Source organism: Phyllobates terribilis, unplaced genomic scaffold (assembly GCF_046119375.1).
Source record: "Phyllobates terribilis strain yellow unplaced genomic scaffold, ASM4611937v1 Scaffold_5__5_contigs__length_657084704, whole genome shotgun sequence".
Taxonomy (NCBI): domain Eukaryota; kingdom Metazoa; phylum Chordata; class Amphibia; order Anura; family Dendrobatidae; genus Phyllobates; species Phyllobates terribilis.
Genome location: NW_027362765.1, coordinates 76091494 through 76119142, shown reverse-complemented (window position 1 = coordinate 76119142; position 27649 = coordinate 76091494). Strand labels below are relative to the sequence as shown.

Sequence of the window (27649 nt, the reverse complement as noted above, 5' to 3'; positions counted from 1 at the left end):
TGCACCACCTTGGTGGTAAGGATGTTCCCAACGTCAAACTGTTTTTATACTCCAAGTTTTTTAGCCTCTGTTTTAAATATATGTTTGCTTCAAGCCCTTGGGCACATTTTTTAAGATATGCAGCTGGCCACATTTTTAGGAGGCGAAAGTGGATATCCATTTCTTTAACAAGCCCAGTGTTGTTATCACCTCCACAACAATATGCCATCCTGGAGAAAGTTATCAGATTATATGGCCTAGATTCTTTTGAGATGGAGACATTGAAGAATGCAAGGAAGCTGCTGCAGCAATTAAAAAAGAAAGAAACTTTGACGCCCATAAGCCATTATTCATATAGCAGAGTCACTAAAATATGGAATTTAACAAATGCACCTTACCTGATGAATCAACATAAAGACTTAGCTTGGATGATTGTGCAGGAATGTTTACCGACTCGTGATTTCCAGTATAAAAGAAGACTGAGCACTATACAAACCTGCCCGAGGCATCAGTGCAATAATGATGAGACTACTATGCACCTTATTTGGAATTGTGATTTTGCACAGCAAGTGTGGAAAGACTGTGGTGAGCTTTTAAAATTTTTATCTGGTCTTAATTTTTTAAGCCATGAAGTGGTTTTATATGGGATTTTACCAAACATGACGAAAGAAAAAGAGAGAGTTTTATGGTGCACTTTGAGTTGTGTTAAAAGTGCTCTATGGAAGACCAGAAACATATTGTTGTTTAAAAGAGACTATATAGAAGTCAAGGATTGTATAAGACTGGCATTAAGTGAAATTTATATGTACTACCTAATGGATATGAAGAAGCTTGGAAAGAAAAGAGCCCTGAGTATATGGAACTATCACCTATGGAAGATGTTATTTTAAAGCTCTGAAGAAAAGATAAAGACTACGATATTTTAAATATAAACGCAAAATCTGTTCTTATCAGTTTAATATCTGATACGTCCCCTATCTGGGGACCATATATTAAATGGATTTTTAGAACAGGGAGATGGAAAAAGAGCTTGCTCTGTCCACTCCACGCATTGACCTGGTATTGCAGTATCTCCAGGACCGGTGCACCCCTTCTTTAATGCAGTTTCTAAAATCAGAAAGAATTGAATTCAATGTTTTTTGTTCATTTTGCTTGTTTGTCGGATTTTGGGATGGACTCTTTGGCTTTGCTTTTCTTCTCCTCATTGGATTTTTCATGTTCAAAGTTGCAGAAGCCAGATTACAAGCTCATTTTGGTTCAACTTCAGCAACTGTGCATTGCATTGCCATGTAATGTGATGCAATGCTATCTTTCTAGCTCTCCCTTTTTACTTCCTTTTGGATAAACAGACATATTAGGCAAGCATTTTGGAGCTTTCACCTAAATAACTACAGGTGGTGAGATAAGCTGCACAATATAATTGACCTTTCAGTATATTGTTGCACACACACCATCTATTTAGCAAATGCCCTTGTTATCAACAGCAGCCTTTTAAACTCACCTGAGCTAACAGGTATGTGCGCTGGTTACTCTGCTGCGCTTAAAATTTCTTTTTTGGTTTGCTACAATGCCTTTTCTGAAACGTTGTCTCCTTCTGCTGGAACACTGACTTCTTTCATTTAATGCCTGCAGACTATAAAAGAGAACCCAACCCAAAAAGTTTGGTTGATTAGTCTGTGGCATTCTGTTAAACTGTTGCTTATGGCGGTCTCTGTGAGCTTCTCAGCGACATTCAGCCAGCCAGGTATCCTGCCTGCAGTAGATGGAATGTGGCAATGGAACGCTGGCTGCGCGTGTCATAATAGGCTCTGAGCCTTTATATACCTGTGCACAGCAGCAGCCACCTTCAGTCTGCTGCTGGACAGCCAGCAGCAGCAGCAGCAGGAGAGGTATGTAATCAGGAGCCCTCCTGCTAAGGGTAGACAGCTGCTCGTTCCACCCCACCCCCCGCCTTAATTGGTTCTCCTCCCTTCCAACGGTGTTGAGGCGGGTGGGAACAGCAGGGGGTGAAGGTGCTGTGTTTAAAGAGGTGGAGTTATGCAGATCTAAAACGCGTGGATTGCAGCAGCAGCAAGCCGAAAAGTGCAGGCATGTAAGGGATCTAGAGGTTGACAACATGTCTTCTTAACGGGAGTCCAGGAGCTCATCTCCACAAATGGACTTTTCAGGATCCTTGGGTGGCTCCGTAGTTTGAAACCAATTCTGGTTATCGCTTCTCGGCCTTTTGGCTAAGATCAAGTGTAGTATCTGTTCTTATCAGTTTAATATCTGATACGTCCCCTATCTGGGGACCATATATTAAATGGATTTTTAGAACAGGGAGATGGAAAAAGAGCTTGCTCTGTCCACTCCACGCATTGACCTGGTATTGCAGTATCTCCAGGACCGGTGCACCCCTTCTTTAATGCAGTTTCTAAAATCAGAAAGAATTGAATTCAATGTTTTTTGTTCATTTTGCTTGTTTGTCGGATTTTGGGATGGACTCTTTGGCTTTGCTTTTCTTCTCCTCATTGGATTTTTCATGTTCAAAGTTGCAGAAGCCAGATTACAAGCTCATTTTGGTTCAACTTCAGCAACTGTGCATTGCATTGCCATGTAATGTGATGCAATGCTATCTTTCTAGCTCTCCCTTTTTACTTCCTTTTGGATAAACAGACATATTAGGCAAGCATTTTGGAGCTTTCACCTAAATAACTACAGGTGGTGAGATAAGCTGCACAATATAATTGACCTTTCAGTATATTGTTGCACACACACCATCTATTTAGCAAATGCCCTTGTTATCAACAGCAGCCTTTTAAACTCACCTGAGCTAACAGGTATGTGCGCTGGTTACTCTGCTGCGCTTAAAATTTCTTTTTTGGTTTGCTACAATGCCTTTTCTGAAACGTTGTCTCCTTCTGCTGGAACACTGACTTCTTTCATTTAATGCCTGCAGACTATAAAAGAGAACCCAACCCAAAAAGTTTGGTTGATTAGTCTGTGGCATTCTGTTAAACTGTTGCTTATGGCGGTCTCTGTGAGCTTCTCAGCGACATTCAGCCAGCCAGGTATCCTGCCTGCAGTAGATGGAATGTGGCAATGGAACGCTGGCTGCGCGTGTCATAATAGGCTCTGAGCCTTTATATACCTGTGCACAGCAGCAGCCACCTTCAGTCTGCTGCTGGACAGCCAGCAGCAGCAGCAGCAGGAGAGGTATGTAATCAGGAGCCCTCCTGCTAAGGGTAGACAGCTGCTCGTTCCACCCCACCCCCCGCCTTAATTGGTTCTCCTCCCTTCCAACGGTGTTGAGGCGGGTGGGAACAGCAGGGGGTGAAGGTGCTGTGTTTAAAGAGGTGGAGTTATGCAGATCTAAAACGCGTGGATTGCAGCAGCAGCAAGCCGAAAAGTGCAGGCATGTAAGGGATCTAGAGGTTGACAACATGTCTTCTTAACGGGAGTCCAGGAGCTCATCTCCACAAATGGACTTTTCAGGATCCTTGGGTGGCTCCGTAGTTTGAAACCAATTCTGGTTATCGCTTCTCGGCCTTTTGGCTAAGATCAAGTGTAGTATCTGTTCTTATCAGTTTAATATCTGATACGTCCCCTATCTGGGGACCATATATTAAATGGATTTTTAGAACAGGGAGATGGAAAAAGAGCTTGCTCTGTCCACTCCACGCATTGACCTGGTATTGCAGTATCTCCAGGACCGGTGCACCCCTTCTTTAATGCAGTTTCTAAAATCAGAAAGAATTGAATTCAATGTTTTTTGTTCATTTTGCTTGTTTGTCGGATTTTGGGATGGACTCTTTGGCTTTGCTTTTCTTCTCCTCATTGGATTTTTCATGTTCAAAGTTGCAGAAGCCAGATTACAAGCTCATTTTGGTTCAACTTCAGCAACTGTGCATTGCATTGCCATGTAATGTGATGCAATGCTATCTTTCTAGCTCTCCCTTTTTACTTCCTTTTGGATAAACAGACATATTAGGCAAGCATTTTGGAGCTTTCACCTAAATAACTACAGGTGGTGAGATAAGCTGCACAATATAATTGACCTTTCAGTATATTGTTGCACACACACCATCTATTTAGCAAATGCCCTTGTTATCAACAGCAGCCTTTTAAACTCACCTGAGCTAACAGGTATGTGCGCTGGTTACTCTGCTGCGCTTAAAATTTCTTTTTTGGTTTGCTACAATGCCTTTTCTGAAACGTTGTCTCCTTCTGCTGGAACACTGACTTCTTTCATTTAATGCCTGCAGACTATAAAAGAGAACCCAACCCAAAAAGTTTGGTTGATTAGTCTGTGGCATTCTGTTAAACTGTTGCTTATGGCGGTCTCTGTGAGCTTCTCAGCGACATTCAGCCAGCCAGGTATCCTGCCTGCAGTAGATGGAATGTGGCAATGGAACGCTGGCTGCGCGTGTCATAATAGGCTCTGAGCCTTTATATACCTGTGCACAGCAGCAGCCACCTTCAGTCTGCTGCTGGACAGCCAGCAGCAGCAGCAGCAGGAGAGGTATGTAATCAGGAGCCCTCCTGCTAAGGGTAGACAGCTGCTCGTTCCACCCCACCCCCCGCCTTAATTGGTTCTCCTCCCTTCCAACGGTGTTGAGGCGGGTGGGAACAGCAGGGGGTGAAGGTGCTGTGTTTAAAGAGGTGGAGTTATGCAGATCTAAAACGCGTGGATTGCAGCAGCAGCAAGCCGAAAAGTGCAGGCATGTAAGGGATCTAGAGGTTGACAACATGTCTTCTTAACGGGAGTCCAGGAGCTCATCTCCAAAAATGGACTTTTCAGGATCCTTGGGTGGCTCCGTAGTTTGAAACCAATTCTGGTTATCGCTTCTCGGCCTTTTGGCTAAGATCAAGTGTAGTATCTGTTCTTATCAGTTTAATATCTGATACGTCCCCTATCTGGGGACCATATATTAAATGGATTTTTAGAACAGGGAGATGGAAAAAGAGCTTGCTCTGTCCACTCCACGCATTGACCTGGTATTGCAGTATCTCCAGGACCGGTGCACCCCTTCTTTAATGCAGTTTCTAAAATCAGAAAGAATTGAATTCAATGTTTTTTGTTCATTTTGCTTGTTTGTCGGATTTTGGGATGGACTCTTTGGCTTTGCTTTTCTTCTCCTCATTGGATTTTTCATGTTCAAAGTTGCAGAAGCCAGATTACAAGCTCATTTTGGTTCAACTTCAGCAACTGTGCATTGCATTGCCATGTAATGTGATGCAATGCTATCTTTCTAGCTCTCCCTTTTTACTTCCTTTTGGATAAACAGACATATTAGGCAAGCATTTTGGAGCTTTCACCTAAATAACTACAGGTGGTGAGATAAGCTGCACAATATAATTGACCTTTCAGTATATTGTTGCACACACACCATCTATTTAGCAAATGCCCTTGTTATCAACAGCAGCCTTTTAAACTCACCTGAGCTAACAGGTATGTGCGCTGGTTACTCTGCTGCGCTTAAAATTTCTTTTTTGGTTTGCTACAATGCCTTTTCTGAAACGTTGTCTCCTTCTGCTGGAACACTGACTTCTTTCATTTAATGCCTGCAGACTATAAAAGAGAACCCAACCCAAAAAGTTTGGTTGATTAGTCTGTGGCATTCTGTTAAACTGTTGCTTATGGCGGTCTCTGTGAGCTTCTCAGCGACATTCAGCCAGCCAGGTATCCTGCCTGCAGTAGATGGAATGTGGCAATGGAACGCTGGCTGCGCGTGTCATAATAGGCTCTGAGCCTTTATATACCTGTGCACAGCAGCAGCCACCTTCAGTCTGCTGCTGGACAGCCAGCAGCAGCAGCAGCAGGAGAGGTATGTAATCAGGAGCCCTCCTGCTAAGGGTAGACAGCTGCTCGTTCCACCCCACCCCCCGCCTTAATTGGTTCTCCTCCCTTCCAACGGTGTTGAGGCGGGTGGGAACAGCAGGGGGTGAAGGTGCTGTGTTTAAAGAGGTGGAGTTATGCAGATCTAAAACGCGTGGATTGCAGCAGCAGCAAGCCGAAAAGTGCAGGCATGTAAGGGATCTAGAGGTTGACAACATGTCTTCTTAACGGGAGTCCAGGAGCTCATCTCCACAAATGGACTTTTCAGGATCCTTGGGTGGCTCCGTAGTTTGAAACCAATTCTGGTTATCGCTTCTCGGCCTTTTGGCTAAGATCAAGTGTAGTATCTGTTCTTATCAGTTTAATATCTGATACGTCCCCTATCTGGGGACCATATATTAAATGGATTTTTAGAACAGGGAGATGGAAAAAGAGCTTGCTCTGTCCACTCCACGCATTGACCTGGTATTGCAGTATCTCCAGGACCGGTGCACCCCTTCTTTAATGCAGTTTCTAAAATCAGAAAGAATTGAATTCAATGTTTTTTGTTCATTTTGCTTGTTTGTCGGATTTTGGGATGGACTCTTTGGCTTTGCTTTTCTTCTCCTCATTGGATTTTTCATGTTCAAAGTTGCAGAAGCCAGATTACAAGCTCATTTTGGTTCAACTTCAGCAACTGTGCATTGCATTGCCATGTAATGTGATGCAATGCTATCTTTCTAGCTCTCCCTTTTTACTTCCTTTTGGATAAACAGACATATTAGGCAAGCATTTTGGAGCTTTCACCTAAATAACTACAGGTGGTGAGATAAGCTGCACAATATAATTGACCTTTCAGTATATTGTTGCACACACACCATCTATTTAGCAAATGCCCTTGTTATCAACAGCAGCCTTTTAAACTCACCTGAGCTAACAGGTATGTGCGCTGGTTACTCTGCTGCGCTTAAAATTTCTTTTTTGGTTTGCTACAATGCCTTTTCTGAAACGTTGTCTCCTTCTGCTGGAACACTGACTTCTTTCATTTAATGCCTGCAGACTATAAAAGAGAACCCAACCCAAAAAGTTTGGTTGATTAGTCTGTGGCATTCTGTTAAACTGTTGCTTATGGCGGTCTCTGTGAGCTTCTCAGCGACATTCAGCCAGCCAGGTATCCTGCCTGCAGTAGATGGAATGTGGCAATGGAACGCTGGCTGCGCGTGTCATAATAGGCTCTGAGCCTTTATATACCTGTGCACAGCAGCAGCCACCTTCAGTCTGCTGCTGGACAGCCAGCAGCAGCAGCAGCAGGAGAGGTATGTAATCAGGAGCCCTCCTGCTAAGGGTAGACAGCTGCTCGTTCCACCCCACCCCCCGCCTTAATTGGTTCTCCTCCCTTCCAACGGTGTTGAGGCGAGTGGGAACAGCAGGGGGTGAAGGTGCTGTGTTTAAAGAGGTGGAGTTATGCAGATCTAAAACGCGTGGATTGCAGCAGCAGCAAGCCGAAAAGTGCAGGCATGTAAGGGATCTAGAGGTTGACAACATGTCTTCTTAACGGGAGTCCAGGAGCTCATCTCCACAAATGGACTTTTCAGGATCCTTGGGTGGCTCCGTAGTTTGAAACCAATTCTGGTTATCGCTTCTCGGCCTTTTGGCTAAGATCAAGTGTAGTATCTGTTCTTATCAGTTTAATATCTGATACGTCCCCTATCTGGGGACCATATATTAAATGGATTTTTAGAACAGGGAGATGGAAAAAGAGCTTGCTCTGTCCACTCCATGCATTGACCTGGTATTGCAGTATCTCCAGGACCGGTGCACCCCTTCTTTAATGTAGTTTCTAAAATCAGAAAGAATTGAATTCAATGTTTTTTGTTCATTTTGCTTGTTTGTCGGATTTTGGGATGGACTCTTTGGCTTTGCTTTTCTTCTCCTCATTGGATTTTTCATGTTCAAAGTTGCAGAAGCCAGATTACAAGCTCATTTTGGTTCAACTTCAGCAACTGTGCATTGCATTGCCATGTAATGTGATGCAATGCTATCTTTCTAGCTCTCCCTTTTTACTTCCTTTTGGATAAACAGACATATTAGGCAAGCATTTTGGAGCTTTCACCTAAATAACTACAGGTGGTGAGATAAGCTGCACAATATAATTGACCTTTCAGTATATTGTTGCACACACACTATCTATTTAGCAAATGCCCTTGTTATCAACAGCAGCCTTTTAAACTCACCTGAGCTAACAGGTATGTGCGCTGGTTACTCTGCTGCGCTTAAAATTTCTTTTTTGGTTTGCTACAATGCCTTTTCTGAAACGTTGTCTCCTTCTGCTGGAACACTGACTTCTTTCATTTAATGCCTGCAGACTATAAAAGAGAACCCAACCCAAAAAGTTTGGTTGATTAGTCTGTGGCATTCTGTTAAACTGTTGCTTATGGCGGTCTCTGTGAGCTTCTCAGCGACATTCAGCCAGCCAGGTATCCTGCCTGCAGTAGATGGAATGTGGCAATGGAACGCTGGCTGCGCGTGTCATAATAGGCTCTGAGCCTTTATATACCTGTGCACAGCAGCAGCCACCTTCAGTCTGCTGCTGGACAGCCAGCAGCAGCAGCAGCAGGAGAGGTATGTAATCAGGAGCCCTCCTGCTAAGGGTAGACAGCTGCTCGTTCCACCCCACCCCCCGCCTTAATTGGTTCTCCTCCCTTCCAACGGTGTTGAGGCGAGTGGGAACAGCAGGGGGTGAAGGTGCTGTGTTTAAAGAGGTGGAGTTATGCAGATCTAAAACGCGTGGATTGCAGCAGCAGCAAGCCGAAAAGTGCAGGCATGTAAGGGATCTAGAGGTTGACAACATGTCTTCTTAACGGGAGTCCAGGAGCTCATCTCCACAAATGGACTTTTCAGGATCCTTGGGTGGCTCCGTAGTTTGAAACCAATTCTGGTTATCGCTTCTCGGCCTTTTGGCTAAGATCAAGTGTAGTATCTGTTCTTATCAGTTTAATATCTGATACGTCCCCTATCTGGGGACCATATATTAAATGGATTTTTAGAACAGGGAGATGGAAAAAGAGCTTGCTCTGTCCACTCCACGCATTGACCTGGTATTGCAGTATCTCCAGGACCGGTGCACCCCTTCTTTAATGTAGTTTCTAAAATCAGAAAGAATTGAATTCAATGTTTTTTGTTCATTTTGCTTGTTTGTCGGATTTTGGGATGGACTCTTTGGCTTTGCTTTTCTTCTCCTCATTGGATTTTTCATGTTCAAAGTTGCAGAAGCCAGATTACAAGCTCATTTTGGTTCAACTTCAGCAACTGTGCATTGCATTGCCATGTAATGTGATGCAATGCTATCTTTCTAGCTCTCCCTTTTTACTTCCTTTTGGATAAACAGACATATTAGGCAAGCATTTTGGAGCTTTCACCTAAATAACTACAGGTGGTGAGATAAGCTGCACAATATAATTGACCTTTCAGTATATTGTTGCACACACACTATCTATTTAGCAAATGCCCTTGTTATCAACAGCAGCCTTTTAAACTCACCTGAGCTAACAGGTATGTGCGCTGGTTACTCTGCTGCGCTTAAAATTTCTTTTTTGGTTTGCTACAATGCCTTTTCTGAAACGTTGTCTCCTTCTGCTGGAACACTGACTTCTTTCATTTAATGCCTGCAGACTATAAAAGAGAACCCAACCCAAAAAGTTTGGTTGATTAGTCTGTGGCATTCTGTTAAACTGTTGCTTATGGCGGTCTCTGTGAGCTTCTCAGCGACATTCAGCCAGCCAGGTATCCTGCCTGCAGTAGATGGAATGTGGCAATGGAACGCTGGCTGCGCGTGTCATAATAGGCTCTGAGCCTTTATATACCTGTGCACAGCAGCAGCCACCTTCAGTCTGCTGCTGGACAGCCAGCAGCAGCAGCAGCAGGAGAGGTATGTAATCAGGAGCCCTCCTGCTAAGGGTAGACAGCTGCTCGTTCCACCCCACCCCCCGCCTTAATTGGTTCTCCTCCCTTCCAACGGTGTTGAGGCGGGTGGGAACAGCAGGGGGTGAAGGTGCTGTGTTTAAAGAGGTGGAGTTATGCAGATCTAAAACGCGTGGATTGCAGCAGCAGCAAGCCGAAAAGTGCAGGCATGTAAGGGATCTAGAGGTTGACAACATGTCTTCTTAACGGGAGTCCAGGAGCTCATCTCCACAAATGGACTTTTCAGGATCCTTGGGTGGCTCCGTAGTTTGAAACCAATTCTGGTTATCGCTTCTCGGCCTTTTGGCTAAGATCAAGTGTAGTATCTGTTCTTATCAGTTTAATATCTGATACGTCCCCTATCTGGGGACCATATATTAAATGGATTTTTAGAACAGGGAGATGGAAAAAGAGCTTGCTCTGTCCACTCCACGCATTGACCTGGTATTGCAGTATCTCCAGGACCGGTGCACCCCTTCTTTAATGCAGTTTCTAAAATCAGAAAGAATTGAATTCAATGTTTTTTGTTCATTTTGCTTGTTTGTCGGATTTTGGGATGGACTCTTTGGCTTTGCTTTTCTTCTCCTCATTGGATTTTTCATGTTCAAAGTTGCAGAAGCCAGATTACAAGCTCATTTTGGTTCAACTTCAGCAACTGTGCATTGCATTGCCATGTAATGTGATGCAATGCTATCTTTCTAGCTCTCCCTTTTTATTTCCTTTTGGATAAACAGACATATTAGGCAAGCATTTTGGAGCTTTCACCTAAATAACTACAGGTGGTGAGATAAGCTGCACAATATAATTGACCTTTCAGTATATTGTTGCACACACACCATCTATTTAGCAAATGCCCTTGTTATCAACAGCAGCCTTTTAAACTCACCTGAGCTAACAGGTATGTGCGCTGGTTACTCTGCTGCGCTTAAAATTTCTTTTTTGGTTTGCTACAATGCCTTTTCTGAAACGTTGTCTCCTTCTGCTGGAACACTGACTTCTTTCATTTAATGCCTGCAGACTATAAAAGAGAACCCAACCCAAAAAGTTTGGTTGATTAGTCTGTGGCATTCTGTTAAACTGTTGCTTATGGCGGTCTCTGTGAGCTTCTCAGCGACATTCAGCCAGCCAGGTATCCTGCCTGCAGTAGATGGAATGTGGTAATGGAACGCTGGCTGCGCGTGTCATAATAGGCTCTGAGCCTTTATATACCTGTGCACAGCAGCAGCCACCTTCAGTCTGCTGCTGGACAGCCAGCAGCAGCAGCAGCAGGAGAGGTATGTAATCAGGAGCCCTCCTGCTAAGGGTAGACAGCTGCTCGTTCCACCCCACCCCCCGCCTTAATTGGTTCTCCTCCCTTCCAACGGTGTTGAGGCGGGTGGGAACAGCAGGGGGTGAAGGTGCTGTGTTTAAAGAGGTGGAGTTATGCAGATCTAAAACGCGTGGATTGCAGCAGCAGCAAGCCGAAAAGTGCAGGCATGTAAGGGATCTAGAGGTTGACAACATGTCTTCTTAACGGGAGTCCAGGAGCTCATCTCCACAAATGGACTTTTCAGGATCCTTGGGTGGCTCCGTAGTTTGAAACCAATTCTGGTTATCGCTTCTCGGCCTTTTGGCTAAGATCAAGTGTAGTATCTGTTCTTATCAGTTTAATATCTGATACGTCCCCTATCTGGGGACCATATATTAAATGGATTTTTAGAACAGGGAGATGGAAAAAGAGCTTGCTCTGTCCACTCCACGCATTGACCTGGTATTGCAGTATCTCCAGGACCGGTGCACCCCTTCTTTAATGCAGTTTCTAAAATCAGAAAGAATTGAATTCAATGTTTTTTGTTCATTTTGCTTGTTTGTCGGATTTTGGGATGGACTCTTTGGCTTTGCTTTTCTTCTCCTCATTGGATTTTTCATGTTCAAAGTTGCAGAAGCCAGATTACAAGCTCATTTTGGTTCAACTTCAGCAACTGTGCATTGCATTGCCATGTAATGTGATGCAATGCTATCTTTCTAGCTCTCCCTTTTTACTTCCTTTTGGATAAACAGACATATTAGGCAAGCATTTTGGAGCTTTCACCTAAATAACTAAAGGTGGTGAGATAAGCTGCACAATATAATTGACCTTTCAGTATATTGTTGCACACACACCATCTATTTAGCAAATGCCCTTGTTATCAACAGCAGCCTTTTAAACTCACCTGAGCTAACAGGTATGTGCGCTGGTTACTCTGCTGCGCTTAAAATTTCTTTTTTGGTTTGCTACAATGCCTTTTCTGAAACGTTGTCTCCTTCTGCTGGAACACTGACTTCTTTCATTTAATGCCTGCAGACTATAAAAGAGAACCCAACCCAAAAAGTTTGGTTGATTAGTCTGTGGCATTCTGTTAAACTGTTGCTTATGGCGGTCTCTGTGAGCTTCTCAGCGACATTCAGCCAGCCAGGTATCCTGCCTGCAGTAGATGGAATGTGGTAATGGAACGCTGGCTGCGCGTGTCATAATAGGCTCTGAGCCTTTATATACCTGTGCACAGCAGCAGCCACCTTCAGTCTGCTGCTGGACAGCCAGCAGCAGCAGCAGCAGGAGAGGTATGTAATCAGGAGCCCTCCTGCTAAGGGTAGACAGCTGCTCGTTCCACCCCACCCCCCGCCTTAATTGGTTCTCCTCCCTTCCAACGGTGTTGAGGCGGGTGGGAACAGCAGGGGGTGAAGGTGCTGTGTTTAAAGAGGTGGAGTTATGCAGATCTAAAACGCGTGGATTGCAGCAGCAGCAAGCCGAAAAGTGCAGGCATGTAAGGGATCTAGAGGTTGACAACATGTCTTCTTAACGGGAGTCCAGGAGCTCATCTCCACAAATGGACTTTTCAGGATCCTTGGGTGGCTCCGTAGTTTGAAACCAATTCTGGTTATCGCTTCTCGGCCTTTTGGCTAAGATCAAGTGTAGTATCTGTTCTTTTAAGAACACAAGAGCTACGATCTACACTTGACGAGAGCGATCGAACTCGGAAGGAGAAGAGCTTCGGAGCCCAGCTGACATCAGAGAACGAAGGCGGATATCGGTGGGAGGAAGAAGCTCTAAAGAATCCAGAAGAAGACGAAGACTCGGAGAAGAATCGGGCTGTCCTGTGGAATCTTCGAGGAAGAAAATCATCGAGACAAAGACCTTTCGGGGAATTTGTCCAGAACGCGACGGGAGAAGAATCTGCATAGCTCCACCCATTCCGGGAAGAGTTCCAGATCCAGCTCCAAGAAGTAACTGCAGGAGGAAAGCCATGGCAAGCGCTGCGAGGAAGGCCGAAAAGAAGAGCCTGGAGCTGGGGACAGCCAGGAGGGCCCAGCCAGGAGCCGATTCTGACCCCAAGGACTCTGCCTCCATGACTGGCCAGCAGAAGGGACCCCAGAAGCCCCGCCACGAAGCTCCAGCCCTGGAGCCATGGATGCGGCAGACGGTGGCCCTGAAGCTGAAGGAAGTGGATGGGAGGGTGCCGGACATGTCCTCGGACGTGTTCTGCCAGAAGATGCTGCTGGATCGAGGCTTCTCCAGGTCGGACACCCTCAGCATCCAGACCTTCTTGACGGGGATCTTCTTCGTCACCTTCGCCACTGTGAACACCTGCAGGAGGTTCTGGGAAATGGTAAGCGCAAAAGGACCGGATAATTCTTTCTCTGCCTTTACAGGTAGCTGCCCTATCCAGAGGGATGAAAGGAGGATCACGGTCTCCATGCGCAACCCGCACACCCCAGGCCAAGACATCTGTACCTTCCTGAGACGCTTCTGTTTGGTTGTGAAGGAACCCTCTCACATCCTGAATGGACTCGGCTTCTGGACAGGTAAGTGGTCGGTGACCGTTAGACTTCACAGGGACCTGGCGTACTCAGACGGACTTCGGCACCTGCCCCCGACATTCTCCCTGGGCAACTCCTACGGCCTCATCTATTACCCGGACATGCCGCGGAACTGCAGGAGATGCGGCAAGAACGGCCACGAGATGAAGGACTGCAAGGAGGATGCCTGCAGGATTTGTCGAGTGACGGGACACAGCTCGAAGGACTGCCCGAAGAAGACGTCCTGCAACCTGTGTGGGCTGGCGGCTCATCTGTACAAGGATTGCCCCAGGCGTGAGAGATCCTGGGCATCGGTGGTTGCGACGACCCCAGCTACGGAGGACAAGGCCCCGACGACCAGGCCTGTGAAGGTCAAGGACGCGACGACCAAGGCCCCAGCGGCCAAGGCCGAGACGACCAAGGCCAAAGCGGTCAAGGAGTCGGTGGCCAAAGCCCCAGCGACGGTCCCAGCAGCTCCGAAGCAGAAGAAAAAGTCAAAGGAGGGTAAGAGTTCTGTCACCCCTCTCTCGATCCCTCCCCCTGCCACCCCCGTCCAATCCCCCCCCACCCCGGCCACCCCTGCTGAGGATTCCACTTCCTCTTCCTCCTTCCCCTACTCCTCAGCAGGTGTCCTTTCCCCTGCCCCGGCAGCCACTCTCCCTCCCCAGACCATGGTAGCGGTGGAATTAACCTTTCCTCCACCCGCCGCTATCTATTCCGAGGAGGATTTTCCCCTTCTTGTCTCCCCAGTTCCAACCCGGGGAAAGAGGAAGGTGGAGGACAGCCCTGCTACTGAATCCTCCAAAAAGAAGATTCTGGATTTCGTAGGCGAAAAGGAGGATACCCTCCCTGAGCCAGAAGAGATGGAGCACATGGTTGAGACCCTGGTGGCCGAGCCAGAAGAGGAGGAACTGGTGGTCGCCGAGATTGAGGCCGCGCTGCTTGACCAGATGGAGGAAGAGGGCCTGCTGGTGATCCCGTCACCAGCAGTCAACACCGACGAGGGACCACCCGACCGGAGTGGTAACTAAGGTGTATTGCCTGCGCTAACTTTTTCTTTTTTCCCTACATGATGGCTAATATTAACTTATTTTCCATTAATGTCAGGAGCATCAAGGACAAGTTCAGACGTCAGACTATTTATGCCTTCCTTACTTCCCAGTTGTGTGATGTTTATATGTTGCAGGAATGTTCCCTTCCCTCCTCTAGGTCCTTCAAACATCTGGCCAGGGAGTGGTCCCACGGTCCATCCTACTGGTCCGGTGGGGGTGACTGCAAGTCTGCGGGGGTCGCAATTCTGATCAGGGGGGGCGCATTCACGCTTGAGTCCGTCCAGGAGCTCATCTGCGGCAGGGCTCTTGTTGTAGATGGCAACTGGGCGGGAGAACCTGTCAGGTTCATCAACGTGTATGCGTCCCCACTGAAGAATGAGCGTTTGGAGCTTTTCCAGACCCTGCGGCTTCAGCTTGCCACCACCAGGACCTTAGTGATGGCCGGGGATTTCAACTGCCCCATCGAGGAGGACGGTCGTAGTTCTGGCACATCTGCCAAGTTGGACATCACGTCCAAGCTGCTCATCGAGATGGTAACCGAGGCCTCTCTTCAGGACGTGGTGGGCTCCATGGGGAGAGGCTCCACGAACTATTCGTGGAGCCGACCCGATGGCTCACTCCGCTCCAGGATTGACTTTGTGTTCACCTCTCGGGCAGTCAGGCAGAGTAGGCACTCGATGGTCTCCTGCTTCTTCTCCGACCACAGAGCCATTCACTTACAAGGTGTCCTCGGCGACGGTTTTCCGTCCGGCCCCGGCTCCTGGAAGCTGAATTGTGCTCTGCTGGCTCAGGATGAAGTCGTGGAGGAGCTGAGAGCAGCCTACGCAATGTGGCAGTCCTACAAGGGTAGCTTCCAAACAGTCTCTGATTGGTGGGAATATGTTAAACTTGAGTTTCGCTGTTTCTTTCAGGCCAAGGGTCGACAACAGGAGTGTGAGAAGAGGAGGGACTTCAGAGGGCTGCAGCGCGAGCTGCGGTCGCTGCAGGACCTTCTTCACTGCGGCTGGGACGTGAGGGAGGAGCTGGAGGAGACCAAGAAGAGCCTGAAAAGGCACTTTGAGGAGGAGTCCAAGCGAATCATCTTCCGTTCCAAAGTGGAGAATCTGGAGAAGGGTGAGAAATGTAACTCATTCTTTTTCAGGAAACTTCATGCCGGTCACACGCCCCTGAACGAGCTGCGAGACGAGAGCGGAAACATGCGACGTGGGAAGGAGGACGTGATGAGGGTCGTCAGCGACTTCTACAGCGAACTCTACTCCCACAAGACTACCGACCCCGACGCTGCTGATAAGTTCCTGTCAGGTATCACTAACCATCTTGATCCTGCAGGCACGGCAGCCTTGGACAAACCTCTGATGGTGGGCGAATTGCTCTCTGCCGCTAAATCCTTTAGGACCGGCAGGACCCCGGGCAGTGATGGTCTTCCAGCGGAGCTCTATGTAGCGCTGGGAGACCTCATCTGTCCGGACCTGTTGGACCTGTACGAGGAGATGGTGGTGGAGGGTAGAATGCCTCCATCTTTGAGGGAAGGAATGGTCACGATCCTGTACAAGCGGAAGGGAGAGAGGTGCGACCTGAGGAATTGGCGTCCCATCACTCTGCTCAACGTGGACTACAAGATCCTGGCCAAGACGATGGCGACACGACTTAAGACGGTCATCGGACGGATCATCCACCCGGACCAGACCTGCGGCATCCCTGGACGTCGCATCGCAGACAGCCTCGCTCTCGTGCGGGACACGGTCGAGTACATCAAGGTCCGCCGCGCACACGCGGCCCTGGTCTCCTTGGATCAGGAGAAGGCCTTCGACCGGGTTTCCCACGAGTTCATGGGCCGAGCTCTGCACCGGTTAGGTTTGGGTAACATGTTTTGTTCGTATGTCCGTCTGATGTATTTTGATATCCACAGCTCGGTGTTGGTGAACGGCTGGAAGACTGACCCCTTCCCTGTCCTCTCTGGGGTCAGACAAGGCTGCCCTCTATCACCTCTTCTTTTTGTTTGTGTTATAGAACTCTTCGCAGAGGCTATCCGGCAGAATGGAGAGATCAGAGGGATCACCGCACCGGGTCCGGGACGACACGAGGTCAAGTGCTCGCTCTACATGGACGACGTCACCGTCTTCTGCGCTGATCGTGGTTCAGTCGACGCCCTCGTCCAGACGTGTGAGAGGTTCGGCCGGGCTTCAGGGGCAAAAGTCAACTGCAGGAAGTCGGAAGCCATGCTCTTCGGGGATTGGCAGCCGGCCTCCTCCGCCCCCTTCCCCTTCAACATTCAACCGGATTTCCTCAAGGTGCTGGGAGTCTGGTTCGGGAAGGAAGGAGCGGCCCTCAAGTCCTGGCAAGAACGCTTGGCCAAGGTGAAGCAACGGATCGGACTCTGGAGCCTCAGACACCTCACTTGTGAGGGTAAGGCACTCGTCCTGCGTAATGAGGTCCTGCCCGTCTTGCAGTACACGGCGCAGGCCTGGCCCCCACACGTCACTGTGTGCAGGGCCATTACCAGGACAGTGTTTCACTTTGTCTGGGGATCCAAGATGGACAGAGTCAGGCGGGCCGTCATGTACAAGGAGCCTCGCAAGGGTGGGAAGGGCGTTCCAGATATCCCCACCCTCCTGCGATCCTCTTTTGTGTGTGATTGTGTCCGCCAGACTTTGCAAGTCAAGAATGGCTCCGCGGGCAGGTCCATGTCTCGCTTCTTCCTGCTTCCACTTTGGAGGCGACTCGGCTGGGACAAGTGGGACAGCTCCTTCCCCTACAACTGGACGACGCCATGGTTCTACGGAGACGTCGTTCGATTTGTGGGGGAGCATCAACTGGAGGGACTCAAGCCCGACTTGTGGAAGCCCAAAACTATCCACAAGCTAATCAGAGCCAAGGATGACGTGGAGAACATCACAGGACTTCACCAGGACACGCTGGAGACTGTGTGGACAAATGTGTCGTCTGACAGGCTGACCAACGGGCACAAGGACTTGTCGTGGATGGCGATTCAGGGCGGACTGCCCGTCCGGTCATTCATGCATGCCCGGAACCTGTGCAAGACCCGGTACTGCCCAAGGTGCCCCTTCGTGGAGGAAACATCTTTGCACACTTTTTGGGACTGCGGATTTGCACAGCGCCTATTGACTGCACTTGAGGACGACCTGAGGAACTCTGTCCCCAGGGCGAGCCTATCGCACCATTCTGTGCTTTACGGACTCTTCCCTGGGGTTCATACCGTCGGAGCCATCCAGGAGGCTTGGCGCCTTATGAACTGCTTCAAGGATGCCGTTTGGGTCGCCAGGAACCGGCTCATCTTGAGGAGGGAGAGGATGTCCATCCAGGACTGCCGCAGGCTGATCCACAGCCTGCTCAGAGACTATTCCATCATGGACGGTCCGGAGGACGAGGACGAGGACTAAACCCCTCCTCCCCCTCTCCCCTTATGTGTCTTGTCTTTCAATAAAGCTTCGGGCCTGTGATTTTCCCCTCCCCATCCCCTTTTTCCCAATCCCCATCCCTTATCACGGTTCGTCGTACTGTATTAATTGACATGCTTTTTCTTTCAGATTGAGTGTTTTGTGTAGCATAGGGGTGTGATGTGTCTAGTTAGTGCGTCGTATCCTCATGCTATGTAAATATGATGTAGAATTCTGTGTGTACTGGGCTGCGGCACTGTACACTGTCTGTTAACTTATTTTTTGTGCTAATAAAAGATATATTCAATCAAAAAAATCTGTTCTTATCAGTTTAATATCTGATACGTCCCCTATCTGGGGACCATATATTAAATGGATTTTTAGAACAGGGAGATGGAAAAAGAGCTTGCTCTGTCCACTCCACGCATTGACCTGGTATTGCAGTATCTCCAGGACCGGTGCACCCCTTCTTTAATGCAGTTTCTAAAATCAGAAAGAATTGAATTCAATGTTTTTTGTTCATTTTGCTTGTTTGTCGGATTTTGGGATGGACTCTTTGGCTTTGCTTTTCTTCTCCTCATTGGATTTTTCATGTTCAAAGTTGCAGAAGCCAGATTACAAGCTCATTTTGGTTCAACTTCAGCAACTGTGCATTGCATTGCCATGTAATGTGATGCAATGCTATCTTTCTAGCTCTCCCTTTTTACTTCCTTTTGGATAAACAGACATATTAGGCAAGCATTTTGGAGCTTTCACCTAAATAACTAAAGGTGGTGAGATAAGCTGCACAATATAATTGACCTTTCAGTATATTGTTGCACACACACCATCTATTTAGCAAATGCCCTTGTTATCAACAGCAGCCTTTTAAACTCACCTGAGCTAACAGGTATGTGCGCTGGTTACTCTGCTGCGCTTAAAATTTCTTTTTTGGTTTGCTACAATGCCTTTTCTGAAACGTTGTCTCCTTCTGCTGGAACACTGACTTCTTTCATTTAATGCCTGCAGACTATAAAAGAGAACCCAACCCAAAAAGTTTGGTTGATTAGTCTGTGGCATTCTGTTAAACTGTTGCTTATGGCGGTCTCTGTGAGCTTCTCAGCGACATTCAGCCAGCCAGGTATCCTGCCTGCAGTAGATGGAATGTGGCAATGGAACGCTGGCTGCGCGTGTCATAATAGGCTCTGAGCCTTTATATACCTGTGCACAGCAGCAGCCACCTTCAGTCTGCTGCTGGACAGCCAGCAGCAGCAGCAGCAGGAGAGGTATGTAATCAGGAGCCCTCCTGCTAAGGGTAGACAGCTGCTCGTTCCACCCCACTCCCCGCCTTAATTGGTTCTCCTCCCTTCCAACGGTGTTGAGGCGGGTGGGAACAGCAGGGGGTGAAGGTGCTGTGTTTAAAGAGGTGGAGTTATGCAGATCTAAAACGCGTGGATTGCAGCAGCAGCAAGCCGAAAAGTGCAGGCATGTAAGGGATCTAGAGGTTGACAACATGTCTTCTTAACGGGAGTCCAGGAGCTCATCTCCACAAATGGACTTTTCAGGATCCTTGGGTGGCTCCGTAGTTTGAAACCAATTCTGGTTATCGCTTCTCGGCCTTTTGGCTAAGATCAAGTGTAGTATCTGTTCTTATCAGTTTAATATCTGATACGTCCCCTATCTGGGGACCATATATTAAATGGATTTTTAGAACAGGGAGATGGAAAAAGAGCTTGCTCTGTCCACTCCACGCATTGACCTGGTATTGCAGTATCTCCAGGACCGGTGCACCCCTTCTTTAATGCAGTTTCTAAAATCAGAAAGAATTGAATTCAATGTTTTTTGTTCATTTTGCTTGTTTGTCGGATTTTGGGATGGACTCTTTGGCTTTGCTTTTCTTCTCCTCATTGGATTTTTCATGTTCAAAGTTGCAGAAGCCAGATTACAAGCTCATTTTGGTTCAACTTCAGCAACTGTGCATTGCATTGCCATGTAATGTGATGCAATGCTATCTTTCTAGCTCTCCCTTTTTACTTCCTTTTGGATAAACAGACATATTAGGCAAGCATTTTGGAGCTTTCACCTAAATAACTACAGGTGGTGAGATAAGCTGCACAATATAATTGACCTTTCAGTATATTGTTGCACACACACCATCTATTTAGCAAATGCCCTTGTTATCAACAGCAGCCTTTTAAACTCACCTGAGCTAACAGGTATGTGCGCTGGTTACTCTGCTGCGCTTAAAATTTCTTTTTTGGTTTGCTACAATGCCTTTTCTGAAACGTTGTCTCCTTCTGCTGGAACACTGACTTCTTTCATTTAATGCCTGCAGACTATAAAAGAGAACCCAACCCAAAAAGTTTGGTTGATTAGTCTGTGGCATTCTGTTAAACTGTTGCTTATGGCGGTCTCTGTGAGCTTCTCAGCGACATTCAGCCAGCCAGGTATCCTGCCTGCAGTAGATGGAATGTGGCAATGGAACGCTGGCTGCGCGTGTCATAATAGGCTCTGAGCCTTTATATACCTGTGCACAGCAGCAGCCACCTTCAGTCTGCTGCTGGACAGCCAGCAGCAGCAGCAGCAGGAGAGGTATGTAATCAGGAGCCCTCCTGCTAAGGGTAGACAGCTGCTCGTTCCACCCCACCCCCCGCCTTAATTGGTTCTCCTCCCTTCCAACGGTGTTGAGGCGGGTGGGAACAGCAGGGGGTGAAGGTGCTGTGTTTAAAGAGGTGGAGTTATGCAGATCTAAAACGCGTGGATTGCAGCAGCAGCAAGCCGAAAAGTGCAGACATGTAAGGGATCTAGAGGTTGACAACATGTCTTCTTAACGGGAGTCCAGGAGCTCATCTCCACAAATGGACTTTTCAGGATCCTTGGGTGGCTCCGTAGTTTGAAACCAATTCTGGTTATCGCTTCTCGGCCTTTTGGCTAAGATCAAGTGTAGTATCTGTTCTTATCAGTTTAATATCTGATACGTCCCCTATCTGGGGACCATATATTAAATGGATTTTTAGAACAGGGAGATGGAAAAAGAGCTTCCTCTGTCCACTCCACGCATTGACCTGGTATTGCAGTATCTCCAGGACCGGTGCACCCCTTCTTTAATGCAGTTTCTAAAATCAGAAAGAATTGAATTCAATGTTTTTTGTTCATTTTGCTTGTTTGTCGGATTTTGGGATGGACTCTTTGGCTTTGCTTTTCTTCTCCTCATTGGATTTTTCATGTTCAAAGTTGCAGAAGCCAGATTACAAGCTCATTTTGGTTCAACTTCAGCAACTGTGCATTGCATTGCCATGTAATGTGATGCAATGCTATCTTTCTAGCTCTCCCTTTTTACTTCCTTTTGGATAAACAGACATATTAGGCAAGCATTTTGGAGCTTTCACCTAAATAACTACAGGTGGTGAGATAAGCTGCACAATATAATTGACCTTTCAGTATATTGTTGCACACACACCATCTATTTAGCAAATGCCCTTGTTATCAACAGCAGCCTTTTAAACTCACCTGAGCTAACAGGTATGTGCGCTGGTTACTCTGCTGCGCTTAAAATTTCTTTTTTGGTTTGCTACAATGCCTTTTCTGAAACGTTGTCTCCTTCTGCTGGAACACTGACTTCTTTCATTTAATGCCTGCAGACTATAAAAGAGAACCCAACCCAAAAAGTTTGGTTGATTAGTCTGTGGCATTCTGTTAAACTGTTGCTTATGGCGGTCTCTGTGAGCTTCTCAGCGACATTCAGCCAGCCAGGTATCCTGCCTGCAGTAGATGGAATGTGGCAATGGAACGCTGGCTGCGCGTGTCATAATAGGCTCTGAGCCTTTATATACCTGTGCACAGCAGCAGCCACCTTCAGTCTGCTGCTGGACAGCCAGCAGCAGCAGCAGCAGGAGAGGTATGTAATCAGGAGCCCTCCTGCTAAGGGTAGACAGCTGCTCGTTCCACCCCACCCCCCGCCTTAATTGGTTCTCCTCCCTTCCAACGGTGTTGAGGCGGGTGGGAACAGCAGGGGGTGAAGGTGCTGTGTTTAAAGAGGTGGAGTTATGCAGATCTAAAACGCGTGGATTGCAGCAGCAGCAAGCCGAAAAGTGCAGACATGTAAGGGATCTAGAGGTTGACAACATGTCTTCTTAACGGGAGTCCAGGAGCTCATCTCCACAAATGGACTTTTCAGGATCCTTGGGTGGCTCCGTAGTTTGAAACCAATTCTGGTTATCGCTTCTCGGCCTTTTGGCTAAGATCAAGTGTAGTATCTGTTCTTATCAGTTTAATATCTGATACGTCCCCTATCTGGGGACCATATATTAAATGGATTTTTAGAACAGGGAGATGGAAAAAGAGCTTCCTCTGTCCACTCCACGCATTGACCTGGTATTGCAGTATCTCCAGGACCGGTGCACCCCTTCTTTAATGCAGTTTCTAAAATCAGAAAGAATTGAATTCAATGTTTTTTGTTCATTTTGCTTGTTTGTCGGATTTTGGGATGGACTCTTTGGCTTTGCTTTTCTTCTCCTCATTGGATTTTTCATGTTCAAAGTTGCAGAAGCCAGATTACAAGCTCATTTTGGTTCAACTTCAGCAACTGTGCATTGCATTGCCATGTAATGTGATGCAATGCTATCTTTCTAGCTCTCCCTTTTTACTTCCTTTTGGATAAACAGACATATTAGGCAAGCATTTTGGAGCTTTCACCTAAATAACTACAGGTGGTGAGATAAGCTGCACAATATAATTGACCTTTCAGTATATTGTTGCACACACACCATCTATTTAGCAAATGCCCTTGTTATCAACAGCAGCCTTTTAAACTCACCTGAGCTAACAGGTATGTGCGCTGGTTACTCTGCTGCGCTTAAAATTTCTTTTTTGGTTTGCTACAATGCCTTTTCTGAAACGTTGTCTCCTTCTGCTGGAACACTGACTTCTTTCATTTAATGCCTGCAGACTATAAAAGAGAACCCAACCCAAAAAGTTTGGTTGATTAGTCTGTGGCATTCTGTTAAACTGTTGCTTATGGCGGTCTCTGTGAGCTTCTCAGCGACATTCAGCCAGCCAGGTATCCTGCCTGCAGTAGATGGAATGTGGCAATGGAACGCTGGCTGCGCGTGTCATAATAGGCTCTGAGCCTTTATATACCTGTGCACAGCAGCAGCCACCTTCAGTCTGCTGCTGGACAGCCAGCAGCAGCAGCAGCAGGAGAGGTATGTAATCAGGAGCCCTCCTGCTAAGGGTAGACAGCTGCTCGTTCCACCCCACCCCCCGCCTTAATTGGTTCTCCTCCCTTCCAACGGTGTTGAGGCGGGTGGGAACAGCAGGGGGTGAAGGTGCTGTGTTTAAAGAGGTGGAGTTATGCAGATCTAAAACGCGTGGATTGCAGCAGCAGCAAGCCGAAAAGTGCAGGCATGTAAGGGATCTAGAGGTTGACAACATGTCTTCTTAACGGGAGTCCAGGAGCTCATCTCCACAAATGGACTTTTCAGGATCCTTGGGTGGCTCCGTAGTTTGAAACCAATTCTGGTTATCGCTTCTCGGCCTTTTGGCTCAGATCTGTAATGGGTCTAGTCATTTGGCTGTCTGTGCGTTAACTCTTGGCCCTGTGGCATCGCCATTTTATGGCTTAAGCCACTTGCTGCTATAAGGAGTTGGCCAGTAGACACGACTAGCGATAATGGGACGCATTCGATACGCTGGGCCCGGTGAGGCTCGAGTGAAGTTTGGAATCCAGATTGATGTGGAAGAAGGCAAAGAAGGAATCTTTACCCTCAGCTTCGTGGTGAAGGAGATTTTGTTTGGACTCCTTGAAGTGAAGAAGGAAGAAATCTTGTGCCTCCAGCAATTCAAAAGCAAGTATAATCTTGTATTCACTTCTATGGCTGTTTGCAACAATTTCTATGATTGTTTGAAAAAGAATCTGGACAATCAATATTTGGATGGGCTGACTTTTGTCATCTTGTATTGCTCCAAAGAGGTACCTCTGACTGTTTTCATGTACAACCCACATGTGGACTTGGCTTTGATTTATGCCTTTCTAAATAGGCACTGCTATATTACCAAGGTGGCAGTAAAAGTCATGAATGAGGAGGAACTATGGACCGGTAAATATCGTTTCATGGTCAAGTTCCGGGAAAGTCCTGATGAACCAGGGGGTATACATTATCCTCCATCAAATTTTTCCATTGGGAGTGAGCGGGGTTACCTGTTCTTCCCCAATGCGCCCAGGTTTTGTCGTCATTGTAGGAGGTATGGCCATACTCAGGAAGCATGCGACATCAGACAGATTATTTGCAGGAAGTGCAATGAGGTGGGTCATTCTTCCAATAATTGCAAAAATGAAATAGTCTGTAACCTCTGCGGAGAGAAGGGGCATGCCTTCAGAGACTGTATATTCCATCCTGGTTCATATGCGGGGGCAGCGGGAAGGGGAAGGAGAAGAAATGAATCTCCTGCACCCACAGCTACAACTCCGACTGCTCCAACTCCGACTGCTCCGATATCTACTCTGGCTTTCCTGGATGAGGAGGAGGCTCGGGTTGCTTTTCCAGAACTGGTTCGTGTGAATGTAAGAGGAAATATGGAGCTGGCACCTGAGCCACCGGTGCAGAGGGCCGCGTCTGTGGCTTCAGATGTCAGTGAGTCTGAGACGATAACTGATGATCGTATAGGCATGGAAGTGGCCCCGGTGGAGGATCTGGAGGCTGAAATTCCAGACATGATGGTTACATTGCAGGGGGAAGAGGAGTCTGATCTGACCAGAACACCGCATGTGGCCTGGAGCGATGTCGTTTCTGACCTTGAGGAGGAGGGAGGTCAGGGGGACTTTGACCCCCAGCGGCGGGATTATAGTTCAGATGAAGATGGAGGCGCTTCAGTGAAGAAAAAGAAGAAAACTGAGCCATCCTTTTCCCCTTTAAGTGACTGCAGTGTGAGTCCAGCCCGGGTGTACCCTACTGCATCCGATCCCCAAGATGTGTCTTTTTTGGGGGAAGGCACAAACTACGATATCTGCACGTCCAGCGTCCTACCCCCAGAAGGGTTAGGATGATGTACAGGTGGGCATGTTGTCGTGACCTGCCACATCAAATTAATAGATGGGTGCCCAAGTTGCTCTCAGCATCTTGTCGCTAAATGTTCGGCTGATTAAATCTGAGTCGAGAAGAGTGGCAATTTTGGACTACTTGAGCAACTTGGATGCGGACGTATACTGTGTCCAGGAGTGTGGGATCTCCGATCCCTTAAGTGAAAATGCATGGCCTTTAGGTCAAAGTGTGTGGTCTGGTTCTGTATGTAATAAAAATTGTGGGGTAGGTGTTTTGGTGAAGGGTTATAGTGTTAAGATAGAAAGTTACATGGTGGTGGAGGCGGGGAGGTGTGTAATATGTGAGTTAAATTGTAGGGGGTGGAGGGTTAGGGTGGTAAATATGTATGCACCAATAGATAAAGGGGAAAGGCTGGAAATTTTTGAGAAATTATGTTTTTTTTTATCTGGCAAAATGCCAATAATTTTTGTTGGAGATTTCAATTGTGTGACGGAGGGGGATAAGATGGATGTTACAGGTAAAAGACTCAAGAGTCTTGTGGCGGATTTTTCCTTACAGGATGCTGCGGAAGTTTTTTTAGGTAATCCACCTCCTGCGACCTATAAGGCCGACAGGGGAGGCATAGAGTCTAGAATAGACCGTATCTTCTTTTCTTCACAAAATGTTATTTGTAGGAATTTCCAGCAGGAAGATGTTCCCTTCTCTGACCATGTGTGTTTGAGGGCACGTCTAGAAGGTAAGATTTCCTTTGTATATGGTGGTGGCGTGTGGAAACTTAATGTGCGTTTGCTGGAAGATAATAGGATCATGCGTGATTTTAGGCGAATGTATGTTAGGTGGAGGGATAAAAAAAGTGATTTCAGGAATGTGCTTGAGTGGTGGGACTGGATGAAGAGTGAGATTGTTTTTTTCTTTAGAAAAAGGGGCAGGAGGAAAGCAGCAATGAATAGAGCAAAATTTAATGATTTAAGCTCTAGACTGGAGTGGCTGAGGATGTTAAGGATGATTGGAGTGGATGTGGATGTTTTGATGTGTCAAGTGAAAGAAGAGATTAAGAAATATATTGAGGGTAAAGGGAAAGAAATTATTTACCGTTCTAAGATTGAACATTTGGAGAAAAATGAGAAATGCACAAGGTTTTTTTTCAAAAAAGTTTTTGGGAAGAAAGTAGATATGGATGAGGTGGTGAATGGTGATGGGGTGTGTGTGAGTGGGAAGGATGTGATGCAGGAGGTGGTGTTGTTTTATAAGGAGTTGTATGGGGAAAAATGGGTTGATGATAGGATGTTGACTGATGCTTTGGGGTGTTTAGAAGGTTGTTTGGGTGAGGATGAACGTGAAATATTGGATGATGTAATTGTGTTGGATGAAGTTAAAAAAGTGGTGATGTCTGCGAGTAAGAATAAAACACCTGGGAAGGATGGACTGCCCGTGGAGTTATATGTTAAGGAATGGGACACGATGGGAAATGACTTATTGGAGGTGTGCCAGTATATGTTCACGGAGAATATGTTGAGTGAATCTATGAGAGATGGGGTGGTGGTTTTGGTTCATAAGAAAGGTGATAAAAAGGATTTGGGGAATTGGAGGCCAATCACCCTTTTGAATGCAGACTATAAGGTGTTTAGTAAATTGTTGGCTAGCCGGATGCGGGAAGTGATTGGCGGTGTGGTGGATGAAGACCAAGTGTGTGCAGTGCCTGGGAGAAGTATGACTGAAAATTTGGTGTTGTTGCGTGATGTGATTGGGGATTGTATGAGTCGTAAGCAGAAATGTTTGTTGTTTTCGGTTGATTTTGAAAAAGCTTTTGACCGTGTGTCACATAGCTTTATGTTTAAGGTTTTGTCTAAGATGGGTTATTCCAGGAATTTTGTAAACTGTGTTAGGAGTTTGTATTGTAATGTTTCAAGTGAATTTTTGGTGAATGGGTGGTTGAGTGAGAAAGTGAGAATTAAATCAGGAGTGCGTCAGGGGTGCCCTATGTCCCCTTTTTTGTTTATTAGTGTGATTGAAGTGTTGATGTGTATGGTTAGGAAGGATAAGGTTATGAGAGGTGTGATGATTCCTGGGAGTAATGGAAAGGATGTGAGAATTCTAGGTTACATGGATGATGTAGTGATTGTGAGTGGGAATATGGCTGCGATGAGTAAGGCAAGGTTGATATTAAGTTTGTTTTGTAGTGTCTCAGCTTTTAAGGTCAATTGGACTAAGAGTTCCTTTAAATGTTTTGGTGAGAGGAATGTACGGATGGATGGTGTGAGGTGTGAGGATGGTGCAATAAAGGTGCTTGGGATTAAGTTTAATGATGATTTGAAAGGGAATGAGAGTTGGGAAGATTGTGGGGTGAGAGTGGTGCGCAAGTTGATTTTTTGGCGAATGAGAGAATTAACTCTGACTGGGAAAGTTCTGATTATTAAGGCGGTTATTTTGCCTATTTTGTTGTTTGTTGCGAATGTATATCCTGCTGCTTTTAAGAAAATTAGGAAAACTGAGAAATTCATCTTTAATTTTCTTTGGGGAAGTCGCATGGAGAAATTGAAACGGGAATATGTCTATAAGTTATGTGTAAATGGTGGTTTGGATTTTCCAAATATTGATTTCTTTTTAGGGATTAGTTACGTGAAAATG

General features: G+C 46.6%; 12 non-coding genes and 2 pseudogenes across 12 annotated transcripts; all 14 read left to right on the top strand.

The window, feature by feature from the left end:
• Window positions 1–896: 896 nt before the first annotated feature.
• On the top strand, window positions 897–1072 carry LOC141150344 (U2 spliceosomal RNA; annotated as a pseudogene).
• Window positions 1073–2187: 1115 nt separating this feature from the next.
• Window positions 2188–2378, top strand: LOC141274720 (U2 spliceosomal RNA). The gene has a single exon (XR_012322989.1). It is a non-coding gene; the product is annotated as a U2 spliceosomal RNA (small nuclear RNA).
• A 1115-nt stretch (window positions 2379–3493) lies between these two features.
• LOC141274708 (U2 spliceosomal RNA) lies at window positions 3494–3684 on the top strand. Its single transcript, XR_012322978.1, has one exon. It is a non-coding gene; the product is annotated as a U2 spliceosomal RNA (small nuclear RNA).
• Window positions 3685–4799: 1115 nt separating this feature from the next.
• Window positions 4800–4990, top strand: LOC141274696 (U2 spliceosomal RNA). The gene has a single exon (XR_012322966.1). It is a non-coding gene; the product is annotated as a U2 spliceosomal RNA (small nuclear RNA).
• Window positions 4991–6105: 1115 nt separating this feature from the next.
• On the top strand, window positions 6106–6296 carry LOC141274684 (U2 spliceosomal RNA). Its single transcript, XR_012322955.1, has one exon. It is a non-coding gene; the product is annotated as a U2 spliceosomal RNA (small nuclear RNA).
• Window positions 6297–7411: 1115 nt separating this feature from the next.
• Window positions 7412–7602, top strand: LOC141149454 (U2 spliceosomal RNA). The gene has a single exon (XR_012245750.1). It is a non-coding gene; the product is annotated as a U2 spliceosomal RNA (small nuclear RNA).
• A 1115-nt stretch (window positions 7603–8717) lies between these two features.
• On the top strand, window positions 8718–8908 carry LOC141274673 (U2 spliceosomal RNA). The gene has a single exon (XR_012322944.1). It is a non-coding gene; the product is annotated as a U2 spliceosomal RNA (small nuclear RNA).
• A 1115-nt stretch (window positions 8909–10023) lies between these two features.
• LOC141274662 (U2 spliceosomal RNA) lies at window positions 10024–10214 on the top strand. The gene has a single exon (XR_012322933.1). It is a non-coding gene; the product is annotated as a U2 spliceosomal RNA (small nuclear RNA).
• Window positions 10215–11329: 1115 nt separating this feature from the next.
• On the top strand, window positions 11330–11520 carry LOC141274651 (U2 spliceosomal RNA). The gene has a single exon (XR_012322922.1). It is a non-coding gene; the product is annotated as a U2 spliceosomal RNA (small nuclear RNA).
• Window positions 11521–12635: 1115 nt separating this feature from the next.
• On the top strand, window positions 12636–12713 carry LOC141151032 (U2 spliceosomal RNA; annotated as a pseudogene).
• Window positions 12714–18277: 5564 nt separating this feature from the next.
• Window positions 18278–18471, top strand: LOC141150264 (U2 spliceosomal RNA). The gene has a single exon (XR_012246521.1). It is a non-coding gene; the product is annotated as a U2 spliceosomal RNA (small nuclear RNA).
• Window positions 18472–19586: 1115 nt separating this feature from the next.
• LOC141274640 (U2 spliceosomal RNA) lies at window positions 19587–19777 on the top strand. The gene has a single exon (XR_012322911.1). It is a non-coding gene; the product is annotated as a U2 spliceosomal RNA (small nuclear RNA).
• Window positions 19778–20892: 1115 nt separating this feature from the next.
• Window positions 20893–21083, top strand: LOC141150023 (U2 spliceosomal RNA). Its single transcript, XR_012246296.1, has one exon. It is a non-coding gene; the product is annotated as a U2 spliceosomal RNA (small nuclear RNA).
• Window positions 21084–22198: 1115 nt separating this feature from the next.
• LOC141150022 (U2 spliceosomal RNA) lies at window positions 22199–22389 on the top strand. Its single transcript, XR_012246295.1, has one exon. It is a non-coding gene; the product is annotated as a U2 spliceosomal RNA (small nuclear RNA).
• Window positions 22390–27649: the final 5260 nt, after the last annotated feature.